Source organism: Castor canadensis, chromosome 4, assembly GCF_047511655.1.
Source record: "Castor canadensis chromosome 4, mCasCan1.hap1v2, whole genome shotgun sequence".
Taxonomy (NCBI): Eukaryota; Metazoa; Chordata; class Mammalia; order Rodentia; family Castoridae; genus Castor; species Castor canadensis.
In genome coordinates, this window is record NC_133389.1 from 152,090,750 (window position 1) to 152,102,961 (window position 12,212).

The window sequence follows — 12,212 nt, forward strand, 5'->3', positions numbered from 1 at the left end:
AAATCCCAGGAAGATAAACTAGACAGATACCCTTACTGCACTAAAAGTGATTTTTTGCCTTCAGTCAAAAATAACAATAAATTTTTTCAACATCCATTTTCAGAATTTGGACACAATTCATAAATTTAAAAAAAAATTTTTTTTCTTGGTACTGGGGATTGAACCCAGGGCCTTACACATGCTAGGTAAATACTGTACCACTGAGCCACATCCCCATCCCCTCAATTCACAATTTGAGTACAATTTTCCTATTTTTATTTCCAATACATTGAGTACATCTATTTCTCATTTCTTAAATCAGAAGGAGAAATTTCATCCAGGATTATTTATTTTACTCTTTAATTTTAATTCACATGCCTCTGGAGAATATATCTTTTGTATGATTCTGTTCCCAAAATCTAAGGAAAACAGAAGACAAAATGCTATTGGCTAAGGCCCTCGAAAAGGTTGTTGGGTGGGGGGGCTCTCTTGAATTTTTTTTGTAAGTCATATTTCAAGTCTTTGATCTTGACAGCCCAAAATACTACCTTATAATTATATCATAACCATGAAATGACTTTTGTTGGCTAGTAATGTGACTTTTTAAAGTTTCTACTAAATATACAAATATTAAAGTGGAAGAATGTAAGAGTATTCCAAATGATTAGTGCTGGTATTAAAATTACCAATATTATATGTGTATATAATATATATAATGTTGGAATATTTACAGCTAGACATTCATCTAAGTAGTCTAAGGTTTGTCTTCTTTTCACTTTTTTAAAAGTGATTGGTAATTTTTTTACCCTTTTTCACATAATTTGCTACTTCAAGACATTTAAGCCATTGATTTCTTTTTTCCACTGGGGAAAAACAGCTTATATTCACACAAGACTCAATAGAGGGCTAAATGTGTAGCTCAAGCAGTAGAGTGCCTGCCAAGCAATCACAAAGCCCTAAGTTCAAAGCCCAGTACTACCAAAAAAAAAAAAATCAATAGAGCAACTGAACTAAACAATATCATCTCAAACATTTATTAATTTCATGAGTATTTACTGTAGCATCATAACACATCATACAATACATATTCAACTGTGTGCATTTGGCCCTCCAACAAAAAGAAAGAAAAAGAAAAAAAAAATAACACCTTCAAGAATGGCCATTCTGGACTGGGGGTGTGGCTCAGTGAAAGAGCACTCACCTAGGATACACAAGGCCCTAAATTCAATCCCCAACACCACAAAGAGAAAGAGCGGTCATTCCAATCACCACATCTACTCAACTGAGACCCCAAAGTCAGTAGAACAGAAGACACAAAACTGCTATGGGCTCAGCTGCTTTACTTCCCTTGTCCCTTTCAGAGGTGAGGACATGAACTGGAGTATGAAAGATAAGTATTTAGGGTACATCAGGCCTGGAAATGTCAAGGGCCAGCTGATTCATCTGGTTCCCAACCAAAAGCAAACAAAAGAAGAAGCCAGGAGGATCTCTGAAGGGCAGCCTGGGCTACATAGCAAGAACTGATCTCAAATAATAATAATAATAAATAAATAAAATACAAAACAAAATGGCAATCTGCTCAATAGTTGGAGGAAAACTAGCCATGAGAGATTTAATGCAAGACATTCATACTTTATGAGCCATGGAAGGAATTTTTCAAGGATAATCCTGGCTCCAAAGTTTATTTCCCCTACCATGCATGGAAGATACTCAATATAGTGCATCCAGTTAGGTGTACCTGCTGGATAAGAGGCTCTGCACTACAATTACAGGGAAAATTCCAGACCACTCAGTGGATGTTTTTAGAGAGATGAGAATAAGATTAGACATAGAGAAATATGTGTACATACACATACAACCTTAGAATGAACCACGTCTGTGTAGAGTGAGCCCATCTTGGCATGCCCTTTGCTAGCCTAATGGTTTAACTAATTGTTATCTATTAAGAACTCTGAACATGTCAGATGATATAAATTTAAATGGGGGGGGGAGAGGCAGAGGTTTGGTTTTAGAACTAATTATTGGTAGAACAGGAGATTTTGTTGGTGGTGGTGGTGATGGTAGTTTTTAGAACAAGCTAGTGTTTTAAAAACAGAACTATAAACACAGAATTTACTTACATTTGCCAATCACAGGGCTACATTAGCCAGTGGAAGAATTTTATCCGTAACATGTATAGTATATATATATCGTATAGCCATGAACCACAGCATCAAACGTTAGCTAATACATACATGCTGGATTCAGGAAATTGTCTCCCCATTCCCAAACAGTCTCAGTTGCCCCAAATCTGAAACGTGTCATGTCAAGCATTTCCTCCTGTTTTAACAAAGGATATTTTCAAGAAAAGCTAATCCACCTGTTTCTAATTCAGTTGGTAAGCTGTTACCTTACTGGAGCTAGCTCTATCTAAAAACATCTTTTTAAGTTCTCTTTTAAGGTTTTACTACTTTGAATCAGCTGACCCCTCCTCAAGCCTTCAACTCCTGTTTAAGCCAAGCTCAGAATGAGTTTATTTACACAATCAGACTCCCCAAGAGGCTGGAAAACATACCACCCCTGATGAGGAGGAGACAACTGTGAATCAACCATTGAAACTTCTCACAACTCAAACCTAATCCGGCCCTCTCTCCTTGACAGGATCAAATGGAAATCGCAAAGGTTACATGCAATCCCTCTGTCAAGCTGACCTTTTCAGTTCAAGAGAAACAAGGGTGACAAGATAGGAACGTGACTTTAGACAGAGGGCCATCCCGCCTGGGGACAGCATGGCTGGAAGGATTAATCAACAGATCTTGCTAGCTTTTTTTTAGAACTAGAAAGAATGGCAAGAAATCCAAAGAGCATCCTCATTAAAGCTGATTTACTGGAGAGACTCAAAATCCTCCTTTCTTCTTTGGTATCACCCAAGGTACTCAGGCCAATTTGCAAAGCTGAATCTCATCGTTTTAATTATCTGTAGCCCCACAAGAAGCACTCTGAACACAAGATTTTCAAGGGACAGTTGGTGGCTAGCAGCTCAGGTAGAATGAAAGGAACAGGGTCTTGCTATGTAGTCATTGATAAACTTTAGAGCAAGTTTTGGGATTGTGGTGTTTTACACACACACCCCTTTTCTTATAAGAGTTCTGATGTAACACAGATAAATTGGAATCAGGCCCTGGCAAAGGTTTTTATTTGATCAACAAAACACTGCGCAAAGACTAGTCCGAGACTGCCCTGCTTTCTGAAGTTCCCTTCCATCTCCACTGAAAACATTCTCTTTCCTTCAAGCCTCCCCCTTTTTCGAAGAGGAAAAATCCCTAACCAAAACCTCCCATTGCACAGAATGTTAATTACGGAGAGAAGGAGTGTCAGCACCTTCAGCTTGGGAGAAAATCTGCCATCCACGGTACATATGTCCTTTCTTCATTTCTCCTTCTGCTTCTTCAGACAACCTTCATCCTGAGGATCCTCAGGCCAGTATCTCAAGCTGTAAGAGGCATTCAAGTTGCTTTTGCTGAAAAGCATTGACTCCTTACTTGAGCCCACAAATTAATTAAAAACAGGAAAAGCTTGACATCTTTGTCTCCATTTTGTATCTGCCTTTGCTCTAAGCCATTCTCTTTACAGTCACTTTACAATCACCTTGGATTCTAAAAAGGACAAAACTAATAATATCTTTATGACAAGGAACTGGAGCCACCTGGAGTTGCCACCCTCCCAGTGAGGAAAATTACCTCAAGAATCCTCTCAAACAGGAACCAGATTGCTTCCTCCAAGTGATAACTTTCCAAAACTGGATCAAGTTGTGGTCACCTGTCTGACCAAGATTATGGGCTCACCAGTCACAACTACACCTGTGACGAGGACTGTTTAACTATGCATACATGCCCCCAGTTCTTTTGTCTATTTAAACCTATCACTCATGTCTGTACCCTGAAGATGGCTGAAGATGAGCTGAGTGCTTACTCTGCCTCTTCCCATGGCATGCCCTGAATAAATCTCCTTTCTCTGGCTTCATCATGCCTCTTTATTTGGTGTTTAGGGGTGGGTGGCCAGACCTGGCATACACGGCTCAGGTGTTTGAGCCTTGGGTCCAAAACTGGTTTCAAAGCCTCCCAACAGAGCACTGAGCTGGAGCACTGGTGAACCCCAGCCTGCTGCCATTCTACCCAGCGCCCTGGGCATGTCCTGCCTGAACTGCTCTTTATCCAAAGCCACTCGATGGAATGGAAATTTCAAACAGTCTTTGGATGCTCCTAGTATTTGAATCACTCTCTGAATGAGTTAGACATTAAAAAAAAAAAAAGTTGGGAAACATTTTAAAGGCAGTGATCCTGTACTATCTCAGAGTGGTGTGAGTTGCATTTGGATGGCTCCATCGGGACCTCAATGACTGTTAACACTGCTGTGACCCTTCTGTCTGAAAGTGTCTTGTAACATCCTACAACACTGCTCTCAATTTATGTAATTCTAAATCTTTGTGGCTACACAGAAAACAATGAGGTCCAGTTGAAATAGGAGCTGAGCTCTGTGGAGACTCTTTGGATTATGAGGGGAGTAGAGCTAAGGGGTGGCCCACTAGAAGATTCTTCCATATAAGTAATAAGATTGTTACTGCCCATTTGGGGTTGGTAGGGGAACTGGCAATAAGAAGCCAGTTTAAAAGAAAAACTTTAAACAAATGACACTATATTCCTGCCATAGAGATAAGAAAAGGGTATGAAATAGCCCAAAATTATCTCCAAAGGAGTCAGTCTCTTCACAGATATGACACATTCTGGAGTCTGATTTTCCAAACTTCTTTCTCCCTTCTACTTCTTACAGTGCAGAGTGATGTGGATTTATTAAGCAAAGTGCACTGAGGTTCACTTAATTTTGAGGATTTCTCCACAAGACTTGGAACAATTGGAGACTCTAGGCTGTGAAATGGAAGCTGGGAATCCCTGTGTTCTCACAAACCTGGGCCTACTGGAGCAGACCCATTGCCTCAGGAAAAAAAAAAAAAGGTAGAAATGAGAATCCTCTCCCCTTTTTCAGGTAAGCGTAAATAAGAAAAAAAGCAGTGACACTTTTATTTAATAAATGCTCTTGTGACCTCTAAGGTTCATCCTCCCTGAGTCCAGCTGTAGAGCCAATGCTGCTTGCTCTGGCCTTAGAGGACTGAGCCTGCCTGAGCCCAGGGCCACTATGGAATGGCAGACGGCTGAGTCAAGGCCTGGCCACCAGCCTTCAAAGGTAAGTCAAGCGAGCTGGTGAGTTTTCCGAAACAAAGAGCACACACATGCACAAGTACTTGATTTAAGACAAATTTCTATAAACATTTCCTTGTGAGCAAATGTCGAGGCTCAAGCTAGCGTTCTCCCATAGAAAGGGAGAGAGCTGAATGGAGACGATCACACTCACTGGTTTGTTTTGTGAGGTCATCATACTTCATTATGTGCCAGAAGTAATAACATGCACATTGAGACAGGTAGGTTGTCCACTGTGAACACCAGGGAGTTTACAGCTTAATCTCCTCTTAGAAAAACCCTCTGAATTCTGTTCCTTTCTATACCCTTACTCCAGGCCTTGCTGACAGCCCCTGAGGAGGTTTCCCATACTCCTCAGCTCAAGTCTTCAGCTAGCACAGAGATAACCTCAGCTTCATCCATGGAAGCTGTAAGCAGACTCCTCTCTGAATATCTGTCCGCTGTGTGTCCAACACCATGCGAGGCTCGGGGGATACTGTGCCCTTGAGAAGTTCACAGTTAGTGGGGGAGCTGGGCACCAAGGCTCCTTACAGGGTGGCTGCTCTTGAACTGGGGCCATGGTTGCTAAGCAGCTGGTTCAGAACAGTTATTCAAGTCAGAAAGTCAAGTCCTGCTTTTAGCTCTGCCCCTTGATGTGTGAGAGAAGTCACTTGTCCCAGGATCCTCTGGCCACAGTGTAATACATATAATTAGAGAATTACATAACATCTCTCCTGTAATGAGCTGCAGTTGTATATGCCAGGATACAGTTTAATGATTCAAATTAAAAAGGAATACAATTCCGTTCCCAGGACTTCTTGAGCAAAGTCCAAGGACCCTTTCCTACCAGTCTTGCAGGTCATTATTGTATGCCTTTGGTGTCCTCCAAAATGTCATTCACAAGTTCAGAAGGTATTTGTTGAAAGAATGAACAAATAACTCAAGAGTCAGTGTTGGCTCTTCATGCTACAATGTTTGGCAGTTAAAAAACCATGCCCATCCCTATCCTGGGCATCAATCACTTTTGACTGCTCAGGACCCATTTCTTTTTCTAGTCATAGCTCCTCATCTGGCTTTGGTGAACTATCTATCACTCCCTGTTGGATACAATCATGATGGCTGTTTCATGTAAATCTAAGCTACACTAGAAATGTAGCATTGGAATTTCAATCCTGAGTGGTTTTGTTGTTGGTGTTTTTTTGGTTTTGGTTTTTTTTTTTTTTAGTACGAGGGCTTGAACTCAGGGCCTACAGCTTGAGCCACTCCACCAGCCCTTTTTTGTGATGGGTTTTTTCAAGATAGGGTCTCTCAAACTATTTGCCCAGGCTGGCTTCGAACTGCAATCCTCCTGATCTCTGCCTCCTGAGAAGCTAGGATTATAAGCATGAGCTACTGGCACCCAGCTCTGAATATTCTTGAGAATGGTCAGAGTTCAGCCTAGACCCCAGCATCCTGAAGAGATATCCACTGATTTCTGTCCACCATGAGCTGCACTGGCACCTGTCCACTCTAAGTCTGTATTTTCTGTTTTCCCTCTATTTCTGTGACTTTCCTGCATATCTTTACATTAGATATCTTCTTGCTTAAATTAACTAGAGTTGACTTCTGTTGCCTGCAACTGAAGTATTCTAATTGCAATGTACACCTTCAGAATATATCCAGTTTTTTAAACTAAAATACTAAAATAAAAAAAATAGACATTTTAGAGATAAAAGAAATCTCTGAGCTAGGTGTGGTGATGCATACCTGTAAACCCAGCACTCAGAAGACTGAGGCAGAAGATTTGAGGCCAGCCTAGACTACATAGCGAGGGTCTATCACCTTCCTTTCCCCCAAAAAAAGTTCCCCAAATCTAGTCCAATCTTTTGTTTCCCAGACAATTGGAGAAATGAAACGACCTGACCAAAATCCTAATGCTGGTTGGTTAAAGTCATGCCTATACTGCAGGAGAGGTGACTCCTGTCTAGGAGCCCTTCGACTTTTCACTCTGTCTCCTGTGCTCGGATATTCTCTTCTAAGGTACTGCTTTTGTGCTACAATGGTAGGGTTAAGTAGCTGCCAAGGAAGACATACAGTCAGTCCATCAAGCCTGCAATGTTTACTATCGCCTTTCACAGACCACCTACCACACCTCATATATAAATGAATGAGGGTGACTGTGGACCAGGAAAACTTCACTCATAGACTCTGAAATTTTAATTTTGGTTTCTCAAAATAGTCTTCTTTTGATTTTTTTCCTCTAAATACTTCAAAATGTAAAGACCATTCATGAACTGGACAAAAACAGGCAGAAGTCTCTGAATTTGACCTTCAGGCAATAGGCTACCTGTCTCTAGTTTAAGTCAGTTAGAGTACCTGCTATTTGCAATGAAATACAAGCTAACTTATACAATAAAGTCATCATACATTTTATTGATCATTTCACTATATGTGAGGCATACAATGAGAATAAGATGCAATCCCTTCTTGGATAACCTGAGGATCTAGTTGAAGACTCAAGGTATTCAGACATAGCCACCATTTATTACAATGTGCTAATGACCTTGCCATTTAGATGAGTTAAATTTAATCTTCACTAACAATGCCATGAAATGACTTATTCCTATCTTACAGGTGAGGAAAGTGAGGCTCAGAGAGATCAAGCACTTGGCCCAAGGTCACATAGCCAGCATGTAACAAAGTGAAGATTTGAACCTTGACTGTGTAAAGCCCAAGAAACCAAACACTGTGCCAAATGAAGCCTCACTGGAGTGGCTCCCATACACACTGTGATACCCACTGTCCACCATCTTCCCTTTCCTGCCCAGTCCTCCACCGACAGGAAGACCAGGGAAGTGCTGCTCACCCTCTATGCCAGGCCTTGGAATAACCCAGTCATCAACTCTTCATAACTCCTCCTCCTCCTCCTTGTAGATACAGCGTCTGATCCTTCATCTTGAGCTGGTCGAAGGTTTTGATTGTCACTTAACTTTTTCTGTGTTTGTTCTTACTCTCAAGCTATGCTATTGGTGTCAGGAGTGGAAATACCCCTCAGCTTCTTTGGTAACACTCAGGAACACACACACAGTAAGTGGAAAGTTGAAAACTACTGAAAAAGAATGAGATAAGAGGAGAAATCAGGCAACTAAAGATACAATTATGAACTAAACATCATCATCTTCTATAAATGAGAAAAAAAATAAATGCACAAAAAAACATCAACTCTTACTCCGTAAGACAAACATATCTGGGAAATACTTGAGATGGTAAAAGTTAAAACACAGGGAGAAAACAAGGATTAAATCTTGAGTTCAAACACCAGCCCCCTCCCCCCACACACAAGGCAACTTAAAGAAAAAAATAAGAATTATGGAGGGGGTGAATCTAAGTAAAATACATTGTAAACACATGTAAATGTCACAATGAGCTGCCCCCCTACAACTCTTTATGCTAATAAATAAAAAATTTAGAAAAGAAAGGAATAGAAATAGAGGATAAATCAACACCTGTACCTGAAAGAAGAGCCTCCTCCCCACCCCTAAAAAGTAGAACAGGAAAAATATTTGACAATGTACTATAGAAAATTTTCACCAAACTCAAAGACCACTTGAATCTGCAGATTTAAAAGCCCTCTTCTACACTAGGAAAATTTTGTATAGAACCATCCATAAGATTTCAAGAATAAAGAAAGAATTCTCCAAGCATCCTAAAAGAAAGCCCAGTATCCAACAAAGGGAACATGTAAGCCTGGCTTCATCCTTGTAAACAGCAATATTCAACACCAGAAGATGATGGACGTTTCCAAGAGAAAGAAAGAGGACTCAAGAATTTTGTATCCAAGTCAGGTGTCAGTGGCTCACGCCTGTAATCCTAGCTACTCAGGAGGCAGAGATCAGACTTGAACGATCATGACTTGAACCCAGCTGACACCCTATCTTGAAAATACCTATCACAGAAAAGGGCTGGTAGAGTGTAGTAGAGTGCCTGCTTAGCAAGCATGAGGCCCCAAGTTCAAACCCCAGTACCACCAAAATAAAAAAGAAAGAATATTGCACTTAGCAAGTAGTACTTCCATACACAGAGGTAACAATAGCCAGATGTTCTCAAATATTAAAGAATTTGGGGAATTAAGCACCACTGAGACTTTCCCAGTGAGGGAGAAAAGGAAAGAAAAATATACTTGGCAATTAAATATCGTCAGTCAAGAAATTGACCAAATTAGAGAATGTTATGTGAAAGCCTCATAAAAGGACCAGCAGTAAACATTGAATCCAGTTAAATATAGAATGAGGACTAAACCTCTGGAGAAATAAATGAATGCAAACCAGAATGCATATGCCATAAACCCAAATAAATTAAAAAGCATGGAAGAATCAAAAATTGGGAGACAGGAAGAAGCATGAGAACACTAAGTCACCTTACCACCAGCCTGGCAGGACACCAATCCAACCCCCACCCCAACTCTCTCCACTGATTTTCATCATTCATTATTTTTTTTCTTCTAACCTTGGAATGGTATTTTAGGAACTTGTATGTCTTGTCATTCAGGAATTAGTATTTGAAGGTCATTAGTTGCACCTTAGTTCCTTTCTTCTGTTAAGCTCAGATAAACCCAAATTTGATGCTTTTCATTATTTTTAAAGAATGCATAATATGATGACATTACTATAAAATTATTGTAAGTCTATACATATACACATGGTATATGCATATCGAGAATATATGCCAGGTGTTACTCACTGGTTATTTTTATTTTTGGATGGTAATATTAACATCCAAATTCATTGCAAATTCTAATAGGCTATGAGTCAAGCTCTATCTAAGTACTTTACACGCATCTATAAATTTAACCCTCACAAGACTCCTAAGGAATAGACACTATTGTCACGCCCCTTTTGTAGGTAGGGAAACTGAGGCATGGAGCTGCCTCCTACAGTTACACAGATAGTAAATGATAGAGCCAAGCGTCAAACCCAAGAATCCTGCTCCACAGCCTGTGCTCTTACCCATTGCTCCATAAGTGGTTAGGCAGGTCATTTGTTGCTTTCCTCCTACTTGAAATTTTTATTTTTTATTTTTTTTTTTTGTGTATTCCATTTAATTTTAATGTCAACTCTGACAAGTAAGCTTAGTATTAGCCAGAAAAAATTAGGGTAATTGGTAAATCTCTTACATAAGAAGACTATTCATTAGATTTAGGGAGTTATTTAGTCACTTGAAAAGCTAACTGCATATTTATTTTTGTTTTAGGCTTAACCAACTAGAGCTAAACTTTTTTTTTTTTTCCTGTTAACACTTGAATTTTATTTTATTTATTTATTTATTTTTTATTTTTTTTTCATTTTTCTTTTATTATTCATATGTGCATACAAGGCTTGGTTCATTTCTCCCCCCTGCCCCCACCCCCTCCCTTGCCACCCACTCCACCCCCTCCCGCTCCCCCCCTCAATACCCAGCAGAAACTATTTTGCCCTTATCTCTAATTTTGTTGTAGAGAGAGTATAAGCAATAATAGGAAGGAACAAGGGGTTTTGCTGGTTGAGATAAGGATAGCTATACAGGGCATTGACTCACATTGATTTCCTGTGCGTGGGTGTTACCTTCTAGGTTAATTCTTTTTGATCTAACCTTTTCTCTAGTTCCTGGTCCCCTTTTCCTATTGGCCTCAGTTGCTTTAAGGTATCTGCTTTAGTTTCTCTGCGTTAAGGGCAACAAATGCTAGCTAGTTTTTTAGGTGTCTTACCTATCCTCACCTCTCCCTTGTGTGCTCTCGCTTTTATCATGTGCTCATAGTCCAATCCCCTTGTTGTGTTTGCCCTTGATCTAATGTCCACATATGAGGGAGAACATACGATTTTTGGTCTTTTGAGCCAGGCTAACCTCACTCAGAATGATGTTCTCCAATTCTTTCCTCCTACTTGAAATTTTTAATTGATCACCATGTACCATTAAAAAAAAAGTCATTGTCTAAAAACAGAAAAGCTTCTACTCCCACGTGTTACCCAAGCCCACAGAGCAGAGCCTGCTCCCTCGCCTTCTTACTAATCTAAGGCAGACTCCTTGGAGGAGGTGTGAAATTAGCGCATGTTTCAGTGTCTTAATTCCTTAACAGTGTGCCCAGGCTTTGGAATTATAGGTGGCCTGAATTTTTAATGATAATCATTGCAAAAGGATGAATCAAGATCCAGAATAGCATACCTGTGTTTTATGAGCACTGGGCAGATTAGCTGGAAGAAATAGGCCTCCTTAAGGGATCACCTCTGTGGGAAAAGAAAACAAGAGGTGGAAGAGGTTCCACACATACACAATCATACATCCAAGTTACTGTACCTCTGAACAACATGCCGGACTGACACAGCTTCATTTGAAATGCTGTAACAACCAGTGTGATCCCTTCCGCCAACCAAGTGCTGTATGTTAAGGCTGGTGGTGGGGAGGAGCAGCTCCCAGGAAGATGGAGAAACAGCTGTTTGTGTCACCTGGGAATGACACCCACCTACAATCCCATCTCTTTGACAATGGTTCTAAAGTCCGTCCCCCCCCCCCCCCCCCGTCACTGTCACTTGCTCACCAAATTAATGATAAAGGAGAGAAGGACCTCAAATGCCTAGCCCCTAAAACAGGGAAAGACTGAGAGAGGGACAGAGCAAGTTCATAAATAAAACAAGAGCCTGAAGGGAAGAGCTGCTTTGTCAGAATATAAATATTTCCCTTCCCCTTTTATCTTTAATGTAGTGTGAGAAGCTTATTAAAGGGAAATGCCTCAGTCCCAGGAGCCCTCGCACACGCCTTGCAGGGAGCTGCCTGTAGAACGGCTGGCCTAGCCCCATGCTTCTAAAGTCTTCCCTGCTGGAAGTGAGCGGAAAGTGCAGAGCAATAAAGAAGGGAAGGAAGGGAAGCCACCGTGGCCATTAGGACCCTTATCTTGATGGGCCTGGCGTCATGTTATGTTAATCACCGGGAGAGATGCTGAGAGATTGAGGATGGGAATGCCTGTCTGCTCAAAGTCCTGGCCCCAGATTCCAAGGGACGCTGATATTG

The 12,212-nt window shown here is 40.6% G+C and overlaps 1 long non-coding RNA gene across 4 annotated transcripts in view; it reads right to left on the minus strand.

Annotated features, from left to right (window-relative positions):
* Nucleotides 1–944: 944 nt before the first annotated feature.
* The window catches only part of LOC141422618 (uncharacterized), a 123,340-nt gene continuing 112,072 nt past the window's right edge, over nt 945–12,212 (minus strand). For 3 of the 4 annotated variants that reach the window (XR_012447335.1, XR_012447334.1, XR_012447333.1), the window contains exons 5-6: nt 11,370–11,431; nt 7,364–8,280 (exon numbers count right to left, since the gene is read on the minus strand). This is a non-coding gene — a long non-coding RNA (uncharacterized lncRNA). Of the gene's footprint in view, nt 3,452–7,363; nt 8,281–11,369; nt 11,432–12,212 lie in introns of those variants that run through there. The other variant, XR_012447336.1, reaches the window with a different exon arrangement.